Raw genomic sequence first — 22,705 nt, 5'->3', positions numbered from 1 at the left:
ACCTCTTCGCGACTGCCCACAGTGGATAAATGTTGGCGCTTGCTGGGCTTTGTGCAGCGCCGACGTTTATCTACTGTCGGCGGTTTTGTGCCCCCCCGGGACCCCCTCATACCTTATAACGCGGGGATCCCGGTGCACGATGCATGCTGGGACCCCCGACGTCATCGAGACCTGATTGTTTCAGGTCCTGATGACGTCGCGTCACAGCAGCCAATGAGAGAGCTCGCTGGGAAAGCTGCTTGTTTCCCGGCGATCTCCCTCATTATAACGCGACTTCTCCTCTGAGCTCATGCTGACAGATGAGCAGAGGTGAAGCAGCGTTACAGTGTGACTAGATCGCTGCCTGGCACAGCTGATCGCTGCCTGGCACAGCTGTGTCAGGCAGCGATCTTGTCACACAATAACGCTGCTTCTCCTCTGATCATCTGTCAGTGTGAGATCAGAGGAGAAGTGGCGTTACTATGTGCCGGGCAGCGATCTTGTCACATAGTAACGCTGCTTCTCCTCTGATCATCTGCCAGTGTGAGATCAGAGGAGAAGTGGCGTTACTATGAGTCAAAAATACAAAAAATAAAAAACACAAAAATAAAAAAAAAAAAGTAAAGAAAAAAAAAGCAGGTAGGCAGGCTAGGGTTAGGGCTAGGGTTAGGGCTAGGGCTAGGGTTAGGGTTGGAATTCGAATTGGGGGTTTCCACTGTTTAGGTACATCAGGGGCTCTGTAAATGCAATATGACGCCCGCAGACCATTCCATCAAAGTCTGCATTCAAGAACGTCACTACTTCCCTTCCGAGCCCCACCGTGTGCCCAAACAGTGGTCCCCCCCACATGTGGGGTACCAGCGTACTCAGGACAAATTGGACAACAACTCTTAGGGTCCAATTTCTCCTGTTACCCTTGTGAAAATAAAAATTGGGAGCTAAAAGATCATTTTTGTGGAAAAAAAATGATTTTTTTATTTTCACGGCTCTACATTATAAACTTTAGTGAAACACTTGGGGGTTCAAAGTGCTCACCACACATCTAGATAAGTTCCTTGGGGGGGTCTAGTTTCCAAAAAGGGGTCACTTGTGGAGGATTTCCACTGTTTAGGCACATCAGGGGCTCTGCAAACGCGACATGACACCCGCAGACCATTCCATCAAAGTCTGCATTCCAAAACGTCACTACTTCCCTTCCGATCCCCACCGTGTGCCCAAACAGTAGTTTTCTTCCACATATGGGGTACCAGTGTACTCAGGACAAATTGGACAACAACTTTTGGGGTCCAATTTCTCCTGTTACCCTTGTGAAAATAAAAAATTGGGGGCTAAAAGATCATGTTTGTGGAACAAAAATGATTTTTTATTTTCATGGCTCTACGTTATAAACTTCTGTGAAGCACTTGGGGGTTCAAAGTGCTCCCGACACATCTAGATAAGTTCTTTAAGGGGTCTAGTTTCCAAAATGGGGTCACTTGTGGGGGTTTCCACTGTTTAGGCACATTAGGGGCTCTCCAAATGCGACATGGCGTCCTCTCTCAATTCCAGCCAATTCTGCATTGAAAAAGTCAAACGGCACTCCTTCCTTTCTGAGCTCTGCCGTGTGCTCAAACAGTGGTTTAGCCCCACATACGGGGTATCGGCGTATTTGGGAGAAATTGCACAAAAAATTGTGTGGTTCATTTTCTGTTTTTACACTTGTGAAAATAAAAAAAATGGTTCTGAAGTAAAATGTTTGTGAAAAAAAGTGAAATGTTTATTTTTTCCTTCCACATTCCATTCATTCATGTGAAGCACCTGAAGGGTTAATAAACTTCTTGAATGTGGTTTTGAGTACATTGAGAGGTGCAGTTTTTAGAATGGTGTCACTTTTGGGTATTTTCTGTCATATTGACCCCCCAAACTCACTTCAAATGTGAGGTGGTCCCTAAAAAAAAATGGTGTTGTAAATTTTGTTGTAAAAATGAGAAATCGCTGGTCAACTTTTAACCCTTATAATTTCCAAAAAAAAAAATATTATGTTTCCAAAATTGTGCAGATGTAAAGTAGACATGTGGGAAATGTTATTTATTAACTATTTTGTGCGATATCACTCTCTGATTTAAGGGCATAAAAATTAAAAGTTTGAAAATTGCAAAATTTTCAAAATTTTTGCCAAATTTCGATTTTTTTAACATATAAGCGCAGTTCATATCTAAGAAATTTTACCACTATCCTGAAGTACAATATGTCATGAGAAAACAACGTCAGAATCAGCAGGATCTGTTGAAGAGTTCTAGAGTTATGGCCTCATAAAGTGACACTGGTCAGAATTGAAAAAATTGGCCTGGTCACGAAGGCAAAAACAGGCTCAGGCGCGAAAGGGTTAACACTATATAATGACTCATTGGTTTGTCCTATAAACAACATCATGATTGAAGGAAAAGTGATCATAGAATTTGAATAGAGTGGTAGCGCACATTCCAGACCACTGCTCCATTTACTTCCATGGGACTGATGGACACAGCCAATCCATCAGTCCTTTACAAGTGGAAGAAATGGTGGTCAGACATGTGCACTTGTTTCACACAAGCTAATATGGATCAGTGTTTGTGTTCGGACTCCCAGCCATCATACATTTTCCATCTACCCTTTAGAAATCCCTTTCAACTATTGTGAACATAAGACGGTCTAACCCCTTTAACAATTCTGGTAAAATTGTATTATTGTGATGTTTAGCCTACATTGTAAAAGTGGATATGAGCTACGCAGAAATGTTCTGGAAAACACAGAAATGCTATGTGAGACATAACACCTAAATTTTTCTTTTAAAAATGTTCCTCACATAGTTCTAATGGTACACTGTCACTCTCATCTCCTGTATTGTGTATATTCCCTTTATATAAATATATTTGTGGATGTGACAATCATTGCCTCCTCCTGGTTGCGACACAGTAAAATGAAGATTACTTTCTATTGTTCATCTTCACATTTCTCATACATAATTACTAACAACAAATATTACAGTGCAGCTGTCTCCAACTCCCACAACTTGTCTGTCACATATCTCAGTTCTGTACAGACTGGCGATCTAATATCGCTTCTTCTGCAGACATAGGAATGTTTTGCCTTCAAGTTCCTGCAGCTAAGGGCTAGAGATGCTGTATAGCTGTGGGAAAAATTACCATAAAATGATCTGAGGCTGATATGTTTCCTAGAATACTGTTGTAAGTTCAATAACTATTTTTCTTTAAGGTTGGTGAACAAGCATGTAAATGATATAAATGACTGACTACATTATCACACTAACAATTTATGTAACAGTGCAAAAAAAGTAAATGGCAGATAAAAGCAAATGTTTTAAAATTTGAATGCAACAGCTTCGATAAATTTTTGTAAAAAATTCAATTAGCTGTGAATTGTTTTGTTTCAAATCTTAAACGCTGCAAAGTCTTTAAATGCACTGAAAAGATGTCTATAGCCTTGTGAGCTCTCCTATGATTCTATTCAGCCCTTCTTCAACCTTTTTAATGCACACACAGTCTTATATCAAAGTGGACCTCATGATATACCGTAAATAGATGGTAAGTAAACTCGTAGTAGCCAACAGACAATACACTGCACTTTTAGACTGTTCATACATTTTACATAAAATTAAATGGCCCAAAAATTATCCATCTTAATCATACAGACTGTAGTGTTGCAGACTGTAAGTCTAAGAGAACGATTTACAATTTTCTGCACTGGTGCCTGATAAGAATTCACCTGCCTAGGTATGTGGTCCACACGAAACCTAGTTTGACCCTAGATTTTATGAACAATGCATGTATTAGCCAGGATTTGAGGATGGCTATGCATTCTTGTCACTGTCTGCTCTATCAACTTTGTATTTTGCTTTTTGTGTTTACCATCGTAGCCAGACCATGGGAAACAGAGTTAAGGGTCAATTTTTGGTTTAAATACCTTCTCCAACTATGAGAGCTAGTGAAGAAAAATAACACAGATTTCTATGTTCACAATCCTGGCTAGGGAACTTCCTGGGAAATTCAAATGAGTCAAAGCAAGAAAAATCCTCATTTTAGCAAAACAATGAGGATGTCAGTAACCATAAAAGCCCATGAATTTTTGTTTCACAAAAATGTTTATCTTTTGTGCCCAGCCCTGTGGAATTCACACTCATCAATACACAAAAAAAAATAATAATAATTTCATCAAAAATGAGGATGATGGTAAAAGAACTTTGTAGTAAAGAATTGTCATGAATTTTATTTTGAAAAATGTTTTTGTTTTTTTGCATAGCCTTTTGTAGGGGTCTTTAAGAGGAATTCACACCATTCGAAAAATTAAAAAAAACAAAAACTGAAGATGATGGAAATTGTAGTCATGGAAGCCTGTGAATTTATGGTTTGAAAAAATGTTGCCTTTTTTGAACAGCTCTGCGTGGGGGTTCAATTGTGCTCAGTTTCTACCAAGGGAATTAATATCAGCTAATTCCCAAAAATTGCTTATAGTCACTAACAATTATAACGATGGTTAATCGAATTAAAGTCATGGAAGCCCATTAACATTTGTTTGAAATAAATGTTTGCCTTTTTGTGCATGAAGAAATTTAGGACGTGTGCCATGCAGTGAGAATATCTTATTTTTCTCAAGCACATGGCAGCTATGATGTTTCTGGAATTGTTGCTCACGAAATTGCAGTTCATGATGAGACATCCAGTGTAACATTTGATACAACATTCTGTCCTTTTGCCATTGATTCCATTTACCATGAAAGTAATGTCAAGTACTAGCTATTTTACATCAAGGCTGAGTGCACGCCAAACTTTAAATTTGCAAAATCTGTACCAATTATGTGATGCAGCAGCAATTGCCTAGAACCATGTGGAAGTTGAGTTTCTATACATGGAATGCCTGGAAGCATGTTTCCCGGGCACACATATAAGTAACTGATGATGCAAAAAATGAAGTGGAAAAAGGTATGATATGCAGGAGATGAAGATGATGATATGGTGATTATAATGACTAGGCACTACTTGATATGCAGTCTGACTGCCAGAAAGACAGCCAAAAAGAGAAGAGGTAGGACGACAGAAAAACCTTTACTCATTGATAGCCAGCTTCTTTTTCCCAAATAAGCAGGTGATGTGCTGATGGAGACTTTTAGTTCCTAGTCTATTGAAGCTGGGACATCCATGGAATTTCTTCCTGCAGAGGTTGCACATTGCAAAAGATTCTTTTACCAACATCGTGGAAAAGAATCACCATATTTGAGATGCCTGTACATAGAACTTGCCACAACCATGACCAGAGCTTTCAGGTGCTGTAGTGCATCCTCCATTGATGACAATTGTGGCATTACCTGCTCCCAAGCTGACCGCAGAAGACGCAGGTCTGACCCTAGAAGATCTTTTTGCTGGACATTGGGTCTGCTCTTTATTGCCATTCCCACAATGCTTTGTTTTCTAATTACCTGATCTCCTCATCACCTAGATCGTGAGCACTATGTAATCATTGTTATCATCATCTTAGACTCAGCCCCTACCTGATTCCTACCTCTAGAACTGTCCTGTCTTAAGGCCTTTTTACATTTAGCGATGCACCAGCGATCCAACCAGCGATCCGACCCGGTCAGGATCGCTGGTGCATCGCTAAATGATCGCTAGTGAGCTTTCATACAGAAAGATCTCACACCGATGCAGCAGCGACGCAGCGCACGATACTTACCATTCACACACAGCGATCCTGCGTCCTCCCGCCCGCGTCCAGCGTCGCTCGTCGTCACAGCAGGAAGTCTCAGCAGGAAGCGCCCGACGAGAAATGGAGCCGGACATTCTCGCGCGATCAGCGATGGACAGCGGGGGAGCCAGTCGTTGGTAAGTATCACACATAGCGATATCGCTAGCAATATCGCTATAACGTCACAAAACCAGTGACGTTTTAGCGATATTGCTAGCGATATCGCTTAGTGTAAAACCCCCTTTAGAGTACAACTACCACCTCATCTGCCAATGCCAGTGCCCCTAACACTACTGACACAGCCACCAATGCAGCTAGGCATTTGAATTTTGTCCTCCATCTCCTCCAACCCCATGTCATCTGAGTACAAAGGCTGACTGTTGACTTCATCCAATAAATGAACTGGAATATATTGTGAAATTTCTCCTTAGACCCTGGAGTGCTTTGGCATAGGGGGCTAAGAAGCTAGATTATTGTCAGAATTAAAATACCCCAAAATAATAGATTCGCTGTTATGGCAGAGGCTCAAACTGACAGTGTCACTACCAGAGGTGACATCAATCTGCTATGACTGATACACGGGATGTTCTATTATAATTCATAACAGCCTTTGCTGCCAACTCACTAAAATTCTTACCAGAGGCAAAGGAGGTCAATTGGGACCTGTGTTTGCTATTGCACAGATAGAGGTGGTAGTGCTGCTGCTTGCGACTACCATATCTTATTCTTTTTTTATTTAACATTACCTTGTCCATTGCCAATTTTTCTTTTGCCATACATTTTGTACAACACTAATTGATTGTTGATAATCTTTTCAACCCAAATTATTCCCCAAAAAAACAAACTGAATTCACAAAAACAGGAAATGCTAGAAAGAGAAGGTAAATGCAGCAACATGCCACAGTATTAATGTGTGTGTATGGGTGTCAAATTGGACTAGTGACACAGATATGCAAAAACACACATGCAGAGTTAAATGTTTGGATTTTAAAATATTTTTTGCTATATATTAATTTTTAAAACATCTCTCCCATTCTCAAAAAGGATGTTACGAAAAATGCTGATTATGTAGGTACATGTCCAAAAAGCCAGCAACTTCAAAATACTACTGCATTGGAGTGGAGTGTATAGGTGTCATATTGGAATGCTAAATCAAGTGGGCAAAAATAGACATGCACAGTTAATATATCTGGAATTTTTACGATTTCTTTTTGCTATCATTTAAGACCTCCCACCCCTTTCCAAAAGTACATTACAAAAAATGTTGGGTCAGTAGGTATACGTATACACATGTCAAAAATGCCATCAACTCCAACAGGCCAGTGTGGTGATGTGACGTAGGTGGATATCAAATTGGATTAGTAACACTAGTGTGCCAAAAATATATGTGCACTATTAAATGTCTGAGATTCTTTTCATAATTTTCTTATGCTATTTTTTTAAACAATTCATCCTGCTATAGAAAAAAATTATTTATTATTATTGGTATTACTAATGGATTGTCCAGTAGTGGACAACACCTTCAAATAATTATTTGCGTAGAGCTCTGTGATTACTATATCAGTTGCTGTATGGAGAGTTGAATATCAGTATCAGGACCATTAAACCTAATATGTTTCTTCAAAAAGTAGTTAAGTATTTGTTTTGAGCCACAAAAATGTTCAAAATCTTGCAATCAAATTGTTGGCACAAATGAAGACCTTCATAGAAAATACAGAACCCACAGAGGTAATAGCATGAAGAAATCTGGACAATATATGTATTATAGCAGTAATAAGACTAGCATATGTTTTTATTACTAGTAGCCTGTTATTTTCCATTTTAAGTAGCTCCAGTCCTCATTTCTGCTTATGTCTCTGCTGTGAGGGCATTTTGCAATTTCTTACCTTTCGGTATACTATAATTTACAACTTTCAATAGGAAAATTGCTTTTTTCCTAATAAATAGCACTAGGGGAATTACATTTACGGAACTCAATCTGACTTAACATAAACCTATTACTAAGGCCTGTTGCTTCGAGGCACCATGAACGCTGGCTTATCGACCCCGAGGTTTCTTAAATTTACCTTCTATTTGTTGTTATTTTTTTATTATATGCTGCTTAAGAAATGAAATAGAAAACTCATTTTCTGTATGTAGAATAACACTGATCTGCTGCAAATTCATTTTCATCTTAATGGATAGTAAAATATATCATTTATTTTCTGCTGTGATAACTTGATATTTCAGTTGCAGCAAAATCATCCAATTTACATGTAGATATTGTACAGCGTGTTGCAATTTAGAATTACGTTTGCACAATATGTCTCTCATTAGTAACTTGGAATTGCTTCTATCTAATTTCATAAGTTGCTACTAAATCTTGGGTCCGTTTACAGTGCCAAATACAAATTGCTTTTTCAGATTTCCCCTGTCTGGAATTTAAAGTATTGTGGGTATTTTAAGTCACCTCATTTTCACTTTTACTATCCTTGAACTAAAACATAACTTGTCCTATTAACCCCTTCCCGACATTGGGCGTAATAGTACACCAATGTCAGACTCCCCCTGTTTGCCGGAGCCCACACCTTTCCGGGCACATGACAGCTGATCTATACAGCTGACATGTGCCCTTAACAGCTGCGGGTGGAATCGTGATCCCCCCCCCCCCCCCCCCCCCGAGCCCCTTATCTTGCACCTGATGGAAACAGTCTGGTTTCATGACAGGCCATGCCAATTATAAAAATTTATCTTACAACAACAAAAACGGAGAAACGAAACCTTACATTGAGTGGATAAAACGAAACTTCAGCTCTGATTTTAGTATTAACCCTTAACAGGGGGTGTTTCCTGTGAGTATCTCGTGTTCCACCACCTTCGTTCAACCAAAGTCTTCATCATCACCCCTGGAAAAAGCAGCCTGATATTCCCACAGCGTAGCCTCCAGCCTTTGCACCTGCTCGATATCAACTGGGACTCATCCACTCCCATAATCTCCATAATCTTCTTGCCATTCCACACAGTTGTGGGGGGGCTCCTCGGCTATCATCTGCATTGACGGGGTCCAGGTGGTCCTGCGGTCTTATCTCAGTGTGAACTGACTTTTGGAAATGACTCCTTCGCAACACACACACACACACACACACACACACATCAGCAAACTTAGTGCCCACCGCCAGTCACCTCATGATTCTGCAGATTCAGACACCTCACTGGTACACTTCCATCTTGTGCAACAGCCAATGTTTGGGCTATCATTGGACTATTTGTGTCTTCTGACCGACGTGCCGGTTCCAGAATCACCTCCACCCTGTTCAGTTTTCTTTGTGACCCTACCGGCATCAACACAAGCTTCTCTTGGCCCAGGCCGATCACAACAGCAGACCCGCGTGGGACATACACCGCTCCCACCGCTCTTCCTTCTGCCGAACTCTTCTGAATACCGCACAAACAGACTACCTGCTGCAGAATTCTCTGAGTGACTTTGTGGGGTGTCACCCATTTCCAATACCTCAGACCATCGTGCTCAAACAGAAAGAAATCCAGCTCTCTCAGGATGTTCATTCCCAGAACCACCGGAAGGTCCGGCCTAGCCTGTGCCTTCACGAGAACTTCTTTGGCTCCCAACTCCTGGCCACACAGCTGCACCCTCATCCACGCAATGCCTACCTCTGAAATTTCATCATTATTAGCGGCCTTCAGCCTTAACAGATGTCCCGACTCTGGTATGACTGTCCCTTCGAAGTGCGCCTTGAAAAATTTAATTGGCATCATCGTCACCTCCAACCCGGTATCCACCAAGCAGGCCACCTTCTTTTCAGCAACTGCAAATGTCAGAACAGACGTTGGTCATTGATTTTTTGTTCCTGCCTCGCCGTATGCCAACTACAGCGAGGGCCTCTTTTACCAACCACGGGACTTCAGCTGGCAGCTTCTTCTGGCAGTCTCGCTGCATATGACCAATTTCTCGGCATCTCCAACATTGCAACGATCTTCTTGCCCTACCTCCAGACGTCTCAAGTCTTAAAGCAGTCGAAGCCTCCCCTGGGGTATAGGTTGATGTCCCATACAGAGGAGTAGAAGGGTTAGTTGGCACCAAGTATATCGGAGGAATTTCCCGAGCCTGCATCTGCTCCGCCAGGCTTTCCACGGTTTTCTGTAAAGCCACCAGCTGTGCCTGTACCAAAAAAAAGTAATTCTGGTGTTTTTACTTTTTTTTCTCGTAACGCCATTTAGCTATCAGGCTAATTATTTTTTATTTTGATAGATCGGGCAATTCTGAATGCAGCGATACCTTTTTTTTTTTATTTTTTTTTATTTTGAATGGGGCGAAAGGGGGGTGATTTGAACTTATATTTTTAAACTTTTTTTCTTTTACTCTTTTCATGCTTCAACAGTCTCCCTAGGAGACTAGAAGCTGCACTACTTCGATCGCTTGTGTGTAGCAAAGGCAATGATCAGATCACCTGTGTGTAGCAGAAATGCTCACTTGCTATGAGGGCCGACTACGGGGGGCACTCATAGCAATCCAGCAAAGACAGCCATGGAATATGGGGGAGTGCTCTGAATATGCCATTATACTACTTTCTATTTGGATACGGACTTATATGTAGTTTCCGGTTTTCTTGCAATATTATTGGCTTATAAAGTGAAATGATGCTATTGGTACTTGAGAACCTTGCATAATTAAGCAGAAGATTATAAAAGATGTGACTAAAATAAAGGGGCTTAGTGATCTGCCTCGATCCTCCCGTACAGAGACCCCCGTCTCCGTGTGGTCATTTGAGTTGCTAGCAACACTGGAATAATTTGGAAATCACTGGCTCAACCGTGAAGGGTTAATTTAACTCTCTCCTTATCAGCTTGGCGCGCAACGTGGGGCCCCTGAATAGGGACGCCTCTGCCCCCCCGGAGGACAACAAGACAAAGGACCCTCGGAGCAGACACAGGTGCTGGAAAATTGGGACTGATCACCCCCCACGACCACGGTAAGTTGGCAGTTATACTGTTCAGACTGACCGTTGGTGTGGTTTTCCTGTGCTTGTTGCTGCAAAGAGGATCTGAGGTTTGTCCCCTGGTGGGGTGATTCATGGGTGGAATCATATAGAGGTGCAGTCCCGTTGGGGGCCCAGTGCTCGAACCGTACCTCATAAGGGACGGACACCCCGGATTGACCAGTGATTGTGACTCTCTTTATAGTCAAAATATCCAGAATTCCTGATCATTATTAGTAATTGGGCGTGGTCATGTGATCGAAGATGGGTAGGATACGTAACTCAGGTATATATACACTCACTGGCCACTTTATTAGGTACACCTGTCCAACTGTGTGTTAAGACTTAATTTCTAATCAGCCAATCACATGGCGGCAACTCAGTGCATTTAGGCATGTAGACATGGTCAAGACAATCTCCTGCAGTTCAAACCGAGCATCAGTATGGGGAAGAAAGGTGATTTGAGTGCCTTTGAACGTGGCATGATTGTTGGTGCCAGAAGGGCTGGTCTGAGTATTTCAGAAACTGCTGATCTACTGGGATTTTCACGCACAACCATCTCTAGGGTTTACAGAGAATGGTCCGAAAAAGAAAAAAAATCCAGTGAGCGGCAGTTCTGTGGCCGGAAATGCCATGTTGATGCCAGAGGTCAGAGGAGAATGGGCAGACTGGTTCGAGCTGATAGAAAGGCAACAGTGACTCAAATTGCCACCCGTTACAACCAAGGTAGGCAGAAGAGCATCTCTGAACGCACAGTGCGTCGAACTTTGAGGCAGATGGGCTACAGCAGCAGAAGACCACACTGGGTACCACTCCTCTCAGCTAAGAACAGGAAACTGAGGCTACAATTTGCACAAGCTCATCGAAATTGGACAGTAGAAGATTGGAAAAACGTTGCCTGGTCTGATGAGTCTCGATTTCTGCTGCGACATTCGGATGGTAGGGTCAGAATTTGGCGTAAACAACATGAAAGCATGGATCCATCCTGCCTTGTATCAACGGTTCAGGCTGGTGGTGGTGGTGTCATGGTGTGGGGAATTTTTTCTGGGCACTCTTTGGGCCCCTTGGTACCAATTGAGCATCGTTGCAACGCCACAGCCTACCTGAGTATTGTTGCTGACCATGTCAATCCCTTTATGACCACAATGTACCCAACATCTGATGGCTACTTTCAGCAGGATAATGCGCCATGTCATAAAGCTCGAATCATCTCAGATTGGTTTCTTGAACATGACAATGAGTTCACTGTACTCAAATGGCCTCCTCAGTCACCAGATCTCAATCCAATAGAGCATCTTTGGGATGTGGTGGAACGGGAGATTCGCATCAGGGATGTGCAGCCGACAAATCTGCGCCAACTGTGTGATGCCATCATGTCAATATGGTCCAAAATCTCTGAGGAATGCTTCCAGCACCTTGTTGAATCTCTGCCACGAAGAATTGAGGCAGTTCTGAAGGCAAAAGGGGGTCCAACCCCTTACTAGCATGGTGTACCTAATAAAGTGGCCAGTGAGTGTAGATAGATATATATAACCAGAGGTGTCCGGAGGGATAGTCTGAGACGCCCTCCTCCTTTCACTGAGTACCGCGAATTTTGGGCTTCCCAGAGGGGGTTGACCCTGTGGAACAAATGGAGACGGCTGCTCCAGTATTGTGCACAATTTAAGTAAGGGTATTTAGCTCTAAAGGAGAGAATTATGTTTCAGGTGAAGACTGTGGAAGAAAATGAAAAGTTTGGAGTTGTGTGAAGGATCAGATACTGTTAGTCTTATGATTCAAAGATGAGGAAAGAAATGTGTCAGGAATGCAGGAAAAATATTTTCGATTCTGGGATTTCCTAAGGGCGGGAGGTTGCAGCCTACGCTATGGGATGAAGGAGTTAAAAGGTTGACTGATGATGGATTACTTAAAGGCGCTGAGGAATTCCGTGGCTTGGCACATGAATTGTATAATGAAGGTTATGTGGAAATTGAACAGCAAGTGAATTTTGATTGTTTCTGTTACTGCTATGTTGAAGAAGGAAAAATTGTATAGGGACGGGATGTTTTATGGTTCAAGAAAGAGACTGTGGTATGAGAATGTGATTGGTTAAAGAAGGAACTGAGATTAATGAGACAATATGTCAGGCAGTCGGATAGTTAAAAGTGATGATTTGAAACAAGAGGTCTCCCTGCTAGATGACAATTGTACAAGGAGACCGAGAGTTGCAGCCCCCACCTCTGCTAACGGCACCTATTATCATCCACCGCTAGCCTTAGTCCCCGTTATTGCTAGTGGTTATGAGTAGCCACCCCTTCCATTTACCAGCTCCAGAGGAAAAATAAAAAAAAAAAGTTTTCAAAAGACTTTAACCTGCTGTTCAGAAGAGAGAGAGAGAAAAAAAAAAAAAAAAAAAAAAAAAGCAAGCTAGTAGCTGCAGCAGTACCCCCTCCCATCTTAGCCCACACCATATCCCCCTTCGCCCCCACCGCATCTGCGAGCACACAGCAAACTCTGCCCCCTCTCAAACTTCAGCTAGTGGGAACTCTGCTCCTCAGCCCCTCCCTGCTAATTCTTGTTACTGCTCAGTTTGTAATCTCTCTCATATGCCCTATAAATTTACTAGGGAGAGATTTATTATCACAGTTCTGCTCCTGAATACAATTCCAAGATGATGGTCAGATGGTTTTTTTTTGTTATATAATCCCTATGTAGATGAAGACAGTGAGAAAATCTGTATTTTGCATGCCTTTCCTACAGTTATGATGGCCCTGATAGGCCCAGGTCCACCCCCAATATTGCCTGAGGATCAATGACTCACCCCATACCATCTAAATTCTGGTCAAAAGGGTCAAATGATATAGGGAAAATGCCCGTAGAACCAGTAAAAGTGTTTCTCAAACCTGGTGCCTAATCCTCATACTCTTTTGTCCCAAATACCCCAGGATGCTGCTTGGTTTACAGTTATTGATCTTAACAATGCCTTCTTTAGCATTCCGTTATACCCAGACTGCCAGTTTCTATTTGCATTCACTTAGCAGGGACGACAGTTAATATGGACAGTTATGCCACAAGGGGCACAAAACAGTCCCAATCAGTTTGAAAAAAAATATGAGCGAGTGTCTTTTGCCGTTTCTGCCACTGTTAGCCTCCTTAAGTATCTGGCAGCACTGAACTGTCGGGTTTCGGCCTCGGGACTTCAGTTCTGCCTTGGTCAAGTGATATTCTTGGGTCACTGTCTCCTTCAGGGTGTCAGACACCTCGCAGAAGAAAGAAAAATAGCTGTCAGCTCCCTTCCTTTCCCAAAAGATGAAACTGAACTCCAGCGTTTTCTTGGACTATGCACTTATTGTTGTCAGTGGATACCGGATGCATCCCGCATAATGTAACCCCTTTACAACGCCTTGAAAGACGACATAATGAACTATAAGGAAAGATGGCAGTGATGAGGATTACCTCCAATATGATTGTTCCCAACTTTTGACTGAAGAAACAGCTACTCCACCAAATGTCAGTGAGAACCCACTCCCAAATCCTAATCTGGTGTTATACACGGACGGTTCAAGATATGCTGACGAGTTCGGTAGATTCCACACAGGATATGCTGTTACCACAGAGGACACTGTAGTGCACGCAGCTGCGCTCCCGCCCTCACAGTCAGCACAAGAAGCAGAACTCCAGGCTCTGTCTACTGCATGTACTTTGGCCAAGAACAGACGGGCTAATATATACACGGACTCACGGTATGCATTTGGTATTGCTCACGATTTTGGGGCTCTATGGGCCAATCGAGGGTTTATTACTACTGCCGGAACCCCAGTGAAAAATGCTGAAGCTGTTAAAGCCCTCATGGACTCGATCAAATTACCTACTCAGGTGGCTATTATCAAAGTTAAGGCGCACGGTCCTAGGACCAGTCCACAGACTGTTGGCAACACATTTGTGGATATGCAAGCAAAAGCCGCCGCTCTCTTACCCGTAGAACCAACCATACCAACTATGGTGACCACATGCTCTCAGCGTAAACAGTTACAAGAAGCACTGACCCTACAAGAACCTGATGATCTACAACAGACTGAAGTTTTCTGTCGGACCCTGCAAGACCCCTTAATGACAACGCAGAGAATGTCTCCAAAGGAAGAGGTGAAGCAATGGAAGACTGATGAGGCACAAATGGATAATGGTCTCTGGAAAAAGGACCAACTCGTGTGTCTCCCTAAGCGGATGTACCCTGCTATTGCCACATGGGCCTATATATCGAGGAAAAAAATCAGGCCCTCGCACTGGTGCAAAAATTCTACTGGGCCCCGGTTCTCCATTTGGCCTGAAGCATTCCCTGTTACCAACATGACTGTAAAGACCACATCGAAGAAACTGGTGATGGAAGTTATATGCAGATATGGGGTTCCAGAAGTTGTTGAAAGTGATCAAGGCCCGGCCTTTTCTTCTCATGTGTACCAAGAAGTTCTGACAATGCTTGGATCCACTGTAGCCCTCCATACTCCGTACCACCCACAATCCAGTGGTGAAGTTGAGAGGCTGAACGGCACACTGAGGGGACAATTGACCAAAATGATGCAGGAGACTACGGCTCCATGGCCGGAGCTCCTACCCATTGTACTATACCACATTCGTACTACCCCTATTACAAAATATGGCCTGTCCCCATATGAGATATTGTTTGGTACTAGGCCCCCAGTTGCAAATTTCCAGCCTCAGCAGTTATCAGAAGAGACTGACCGTGTTGTTCAATATGTTATTCTGCTTAGTAAAAATCTTGCTAACACCTATGTTCTAGTTTTCTCTTCTTTTCCAGATTCAGCAGAAACCGACACCTGTCATAACCTGAAGCCTGTTGATTTGGTAGTCATGAAGAGGCATGTCAGGAAGCACGGACTAGAACCCTTGTATGACGGTCCCTATCAAGTTCTCCTCATCACCCAACAAGCCAATAGCAAATAAAGGGGCATAATGTTTTGGTTTTCCGCATTTTTCATATTATTATTATTGGTAGAAGTTAAAAGTTAAAGTTAGAAGATATTCAATGACTCAGAGATTAATACGATAAAGACAATGATCGTAATAAGGACAGTTGGTTGTTCAGACACCTTCTCCTTTTTCAATTCAGCCAATTGGTTTAAGGGAATTGGGGGCTGGATAGCTGGGATCTTACAAAGCTTGTTACACCTTGCTGCCTGTATCCTTGTTGTATATGTGATACTAAAACTTGTTCTTTGGTGTATTTCTGTATGTATTAGGAAATTCTACACTAAGACAGCTAATGATGATACCAAAGGTGTCGTTGCCTCTGCTCTTCTCTGCACCGATCTCAAAAGGCTACTTGATGAAGATGTTGAAGCCAAGCACATGCCTACCTACAAAAGTTCCCCATCGCCGTCATCAAAAATTGTTATTCGTGTATTGCTCTGAATATGCCATTATACTACTTTCTATTTGGATACGGACTTATATGTAGTTTCCGGTTTTCTTGCAATATTATTGGCTTATAAAGTGAAATGATGCTATTGGTACTTGAGAACCTTGCATAATTAAGCAAAAGATTATAAAAGATGTGACTAAAATAAAGGGGCTTAGTGATCTGCCTCGATCCTCCCGTACAGAGACCCCCATCTCCGTGTGGTCATTTGAGTTGCTAGCAACACTGGAATAATTTGGAAATCACTGGCTCAACCGTGAAGGGTTAATTTAACTCTCTCCTTATCACCCTCAATTTGGGAGAGATATTGCCAGATTCCACCAAACCTCTACCAAGAGGTCAAGGGGATGATAGCGCACTAGCCCAAAAAGTGTCAACTGTTCTGGATGCAGATTGAGTATCTGGGGCATGTAGTATCGGCTGAGGGTGTGCATCCGGCACCCAGGAAAATCGAAGCCATTCAAGAGTGGCCCAGACCCAAGACCCGGAGGGAAGTACAGGTGTTTCTCGGTTTAGCCGGATACTACCATCGGTTTGTGCAAGACTTTGCTAAAGTGTCTGAGCCACTGAATGAGTTGTTGAGAGAGACAGCGCAAGGGCCCAAGAACCAACCCATCCAATGGATGGCCCGACAGCAACAGGCATTTGATCAGATCCAAGCTGTCCTTGTGCAGGCAACCTTGTTGGCATATGCACGCTTTGACCAATCTTCCATCCTGTATACTGAAGGGAGCCTCCATGGCCTGGGAGCTGTGTTAGCCCAAGAGCAGGAGGGGAGTGAGAGGGTCATTGTATATGCCAGTCGGTCTCTATGGGACACCAAGCGAAACCCAGATAATTACAGCTTGTTCAAGCTGGAGATGTTGGCCTTGATGTGGGCCATGACCAAGAAATTTGCAGAGTATCTGGCTGTTTCAGAGATTCTCGCATTGACAGACAATAATCCACTGGCGCACTTGGGGAATGCCAAGCTGGGAGCCCTGGAGCAGAGGTGGGTGGCACGGATGTCAAAGTTTAGTTACTGGATTTGGTTCTGTTCTGGTAAAGAGAACTTCAATGCCAGCGCATTGTCACGAGTGACTCGAGGAACACCCGAGCAGGTGGTGGATGAAGATCGAGGATACTGAGATCCCCGACCTGAGGCAATTACCTGTGTTCGTGGATGTGGCACATTCAAGTAGGGTGGTGACACGGGTCGCCACATTGCTGGAAAAGACTTGTCAGAAGTGGGCCAATTTACCGGATGCGTACGCCGAGCTATCATGAGTAAAGAAATGGCTGAGTCAAAAGCCCTGGCCCGACAGAAGAGTGAGAGCTCGGCTGGGTGCAGAAGGGCAGAAACTACTACGGCAGTGGGACCGATAGGCCATAGCGGAAGGGGTACTGTTTCGTTGGATCTACATAGTGGCAGAGCTGGGGTACCGTTGGCAGGTGGTGACCCAGCCTCAGTAGCTCCAGACATTGCCCGAAAGGCGCATACACGGGGTGCACATTTTGGACCAGAGAAGACTTATCAATGGTTGCACCGCTTTGTGTACATGCCTGGCCTAGAAGAAGTCATGAGGGAGGTGTGTGCTAAGTGCCGGCCCTGTGAATTGAATAAGTCCCCGGAACAGATGGCTCCTGTTCAGACAATCGTGACATCTGCCCCATTGGAAGTGTTAATGGTGGATTATCTTTGAATGGGGTAATCCAGAAGTAGCCATCATTCATGCCTAATCATGACCGACCATTTTACAAAATTTGCGGTAGCTGTCCCCACCAAGGATCAGTCCGCTAAGTCTGCAGTAGAGGTGATCTGCAAGCATTTCATTACAATTTATGGGTGTCTCCAAAGGGTGCATTCAGATCAAGGTGCCTGCTTTCAGGGTCAGCTCATGACTGAGTTGCTACAGGTCTATGGAATTCAGCAATCGCGGACGATGCCCTATCACCCACAGGGAAATGGATCTTGTGAGCGATTCAACCAAACACTGCTCCAGATGCTGAGAACACTGGAACAGAGGCAAAAGGAGCGATGGCCTGAGTTCATTCTAGAACTTATGTAGGCCTATAACAGGGTCCATAGCACCACAGGGTTCACACCTTATGCGATGATGTTCGGTCCGAGAGATTGAAGAACTGAGTGTGACTGTACCTGATGAGCCAGAGTATCGTACAGCCAGTGACTGGGTCCAGGATCACTGACAAAGTTGCGAGAAATCCACCAAATAGTGAAAGACCGTGTACAGGATCATCCACACCGAGATCGAGGACCGGTGCATGCGGATGAGTTTCGGGTGGGTGATAAGGTGCTAGTGCGAGTCACGCATCCAGAAGGGAAGTTGAGTGACAGGTGGGAGGATACGCCTTACACAGTAGTGGAAAGAGTGCTTCCAGGGGGAAGTGTGTACACAGTGGTTCCTGAGGAGTACATTGGACCTCGTCGCATGATGCACTTGAATTTGCTAAAGCGGTATATGTCCGAAGCACCTGTCTGTACCCCTGAGTTGTCTGATCCCCCAGCAGTGGTACAACAAAGCAATGTTAAATGAGACTGTTGGGATGACTTTGTGGGCAAACTCCCGGAAGTGCAGAGTCCAACAGTGCAAATTCCAGATGTATCAGATAGGGCCCCTGATGTTACTCTTTCACCAGATGCGACGAATATTCCATTGAGTATGGCAGGTACTGGCTCACGGAGGTCAGAAAGCAGCACAGCTGGAATCGTCCGATACAATATAATCCTGATGAGTACGTGCTGTATGTGAGTTGTGAGAAGCCATTTGTCAGAACGCCAAATTATAAGTGGGGTGGAGAGTAGTATGTTGATGTTTTCTGTTATAAACAGTGATCCTGCAGTAATTTAGTTCAGCCACTAGAGGTCACCTTAAAGTAACAGAGAGAAAACTCTGGAAGCAGGAAGTTGAAAGTCAGAGATTTTCCTGGGGGAGATGGAGAGAAGAGCCCTGTCAGAGAGACTCAGAAGAATCCAGAGCCTGAAGTGATCCAAATTGAATAAGTGTTATCCAAAGGAAGCGGCTCCTGTGAGTAAACAGAGAATTGAGACCGGTTACCGACTGTTTAGTTAGTTAGGGAGAGTAGGGATCAGCATTTACAAGAACACTCCTGTTACTAAGATTGCATATGGACTGATAGAGACTGCGTGAATTCCTGTATATCAAGATTCTAGATGTGAAATATTACTGGGACTAATTGGAATTTTCATCTGTATTGGTATCAGAAGACTTGGTGACCAAGAAAGCTGACTGAATTCGGTGGCTGGACGTCAGGATAGCAAGTTCAGTTGTTTACTGTTATGTATACAGTGTTCTTTTAGAGCGTCCGCTCTGAATGCTCACAAATAAGAGTGCACTGCGTACATGTAGTGATTTGCCGTGTAGATAGATATAATATATATATATATATATATATATTATAAGAGCTGCGGTTCCTATGCTATCAGATGACAGCGTGACCCAGCCAGTCACAGGCATCAGCTGATGAGACAGTACTACCCTCAGTGTATAGATGCTGTCGCTGACAACAGCGAGATCATGTGCTGCAGATGGGAGTATTCAACAGTCGACACCTGTGCTAAAATGATGTGGGGTCTCTTCTATTTTTATTAACCAGAGCAGGCAAAACCAACAGCTGTGGGCTGCAACTCTCAGCTGCCAGTTGTATCATGGCTGGTTATCAGGAATAGAGGGGTCCCATGCCATTCTGCAATTATTTAAAAAACAGCTTGGGGCACCCCCAGCCTAAAAATAGTAGCACACAGACACCTCAGAAAATGCACATCTATTAGATGCACCACTTCTGGTACTTTGCCTGTCTCTTCCCACTTGCCCTGGTGCGGTGGCAAATGGGGTAATGTTTGTGGGTTTGATGTCAGCTATTTATGGCTGCTGACATCAAGCTCAGGAGTTAATAATGGAAAGGCATCTATAAGACACCCCCATTACTAAGCCAGAATAAAGTCCTTTAATTGAAATAAATATGCTGACACCTTTATTTAAAATAAAAAAGCACAGTTATTATTACCTTTACACCTAATCCTTAGAAGTCTATTCTCTTGTAAAAAGAATAAAAATGATATGCTACCAATTCCTCACCTGTCCGACATGAAGATTATCCACTGCTGCCCATGTCACCAGTAAAAGAAAATAATAAACAGCCATTTTCCTCATGTGAAGATAATCCATATCTATCCCATGAAGATCCAGATGATTTTGCTAGCGGTCACATCAGTGATTCGATCACTATCCATGCCAGCCGGACAAGTGAGGAATATGGACAGAGGAAATTGCCCCCCCCCAAAAAAAAATCAACATGGAGGACCGTGAACAACAAACAACCTACACAAGAAAACAGGCCCTCCAAGAGGTTTTATACTTTAAAAATAGATTTTTATTGAACAATGTCATTACACAAGTTAAAAAAGGGATGATGACAAACAGAGAAAAATAAATGCAAAACTTTGTGCGGAGAGGAAAAGTTTTTTTGCCCTATATGTGCTGATAAATAACAAAATCCAAAATAATTTTTTGCCAATAAGTATATAATAATGCAAATACAGACATTTGAGGTCTAAAAATTAGTAATCATAGCTAAGGGCACAAAACCAATCCAAGAGGACACCTGGCCAAGGTTCAATATCTATGCAGACTTGCAAAATAAAGATTGCACCTGTCGTTATTCATAAATATAGTACACAGCCCATAAGTCCCTTTTTTTTTGCACACCATGGTTTAACATGCTTGGAAAATCCATGCAAATCGAACAAATAAATAATGTTAAGTGCTATACAAAAAGTAAAATAGAGGTGCAAATATTTACCAGATGTCCAGAGGCCACCACAAAGTACCCCCTGACACGCGTTTCGAATTTCTTCCTCAGAAGGGGTGCATGCAGGCATCCATCCAGGCCCATCTTTTATACCTAAATGAATAATTTTATCCATACTAGCAGGTGTGTTGAAACGTCTGATTGGACAACCAAGTATCATGTGATGAGTATAGCCCAACGCTCTATCCAATGAATGCATGTGTAGAAAGTTGATGTTAAAAGCTATCTGATTGGTGGACTGAAGCACATGACCATCACTATGGAAACGAATACAAGACAGCCTCACTAGTAGGCATGATGTCAATTACTTCAAATGCTTTGACCAAACAGACTTGTATAAAATCCTAATGGAAGGATTACTTAATCCAGTGGCGCAAGTGAAAAACCACCACCGGTTACCACAAATTAAAGAGCAGACAAACCACAGGGCATCAGTTTGAATCCAATGTAAATCAGATGAATACTAATAAAAATATATGAATAAATATCTTAATTTTTAATAATGATTAAGCAAATATGATAAGTATAGCCCGACACTTTATCCAATGAATGCATGTGGAGAAAGTTGATGTTAAAAGCTATCTGACTGGTGGACTGAAGCACATGACCATCACTATGAAAACCAATGCAAGACAGCCTCACTAGTAGGCGCGATGTCAATTACTTCAAATGCATTGACCAAACAGACTTATATAGAATCCTAATGGAAGGATTACTTAATCTAGTGGCGCAAGGTATTAATGAGATCCTGAGTTATGCCCCTTTCTTGTGAAAAAAAATTTTATTTAAAATTTTTTTGTTTTTAATTGTTGTTTTTTTAATTTTTACTTTACAGGCCATGTCTTGTTCCACCTAAATTGTGGGAATATTCTTTTTAATATTTTTCCAGTGGATACTTTATTCATATGTGTATCTGAAGATGAAGATTCGCCGTCGTTATACCCACTTGATGGAGGAAGGATCTTTTTGTTGAGAGGACAATCTCCATTCTGAATTTTGATGTCTACATCTGCAGCCTTTTGTGATTTAGTCAGCCTATATATAATACTAGAATATTTTGACATATTGCCTTATGGACTTTTTAACTAGATTTGTTTATCTACTCTATAAATGCTTTTTTTTAGTTTTTCATATATACACTCTTTGGAAGTTTTGAAGTACTTTTGCACATCATTGGTCAGACAGTGGAATGTGTTAAGGGTATTCATACATTGTACGTTGATATGTTTATGTTATTTTAGATATCAGTTTTTTATACATTGCACTCTTCTCACATTTTTATCCAAGCATATATGCACTTTATATGGCCGTACACGTCTATATATGAGTATACTGCTGCTATATAGGCACTATATATATGCACTTTATATGCACTTTATATATGCACTTTATGTGGCCATGTTTATCTATATTAAGTATATTGTTGCTATTCAGGCATTTTTGTACTCACACTGTCTATTTTTAAAGTATAAAACCTCTTGGAGGGCCTGTTTTCTTGTGTAAGTGAGGAATATGGTTGTTTATTTTTTTTATTTTCTTTACACTACAGGTTATATATGCATCGGAGGATTATCTTCACATCAGGCAGGTGAGGAATATGGTTATTTAATATTTTTATTCTTGTACAGGGTACATAGGCTTCTGTAGATTAGGTGAGTATAACTATGCTTTATTTCAAATAAAGGAGTCTGTGTCATTATTTCAATTAAAGGATTTTATTCTGGCTTTGTTTTTTTTAATCTACCTATGGAGTTAGTAATGAGGGTGTCAAATAGATGCCTCTCCATTA

General features: G+C 42.3%; 1 long non-coding RNA gene across 1 annotated transcript; it reads right to left on the bottom strand.

The window, feature by feature from the left end:
* Nucleotides 1–6,458: 6,458 nt before the first annotated feature.
* LOC141080404 (uncharacterized) lies at nucleotides 6,459–20,983 on the bottom strand. The gene is made up of 2 exons (XR_012228898.1): nucleotides 20,908–20,983; nucleotides 6,459–9,853 (listed from the first exon to the last, which is right to left on the bottom strand). It is a non-coding gene; the product is annotated as an uncharacterized lncRNA (long non-coding RNA).
* Nucleotides 20,984–22,705: the final 1,722 nt, after the last annotated feature.

This window comes from Dendrobates tinctorius, unplaced genomic scaffold (assembly GCF_039654945.1).
Source record: "Dendrobates tinctorius isolate UK_male_01 unplaced genomic scaffold, ASM3965494v1 ptg000016l, whole genome shotgun sequence".
Classification (NCBI taxonomy): Eukaryota; Metazoa; Chordata; class Amphibia; order Anura; family Dendrobatidae; genus Dendrobates; species Dendrobates tinctorius.
The sequence above is the reverse complement of the archived record's forward strand: the minus strand, read 5'-3'. Positions and strand labels throughout refer to the sequence as shown.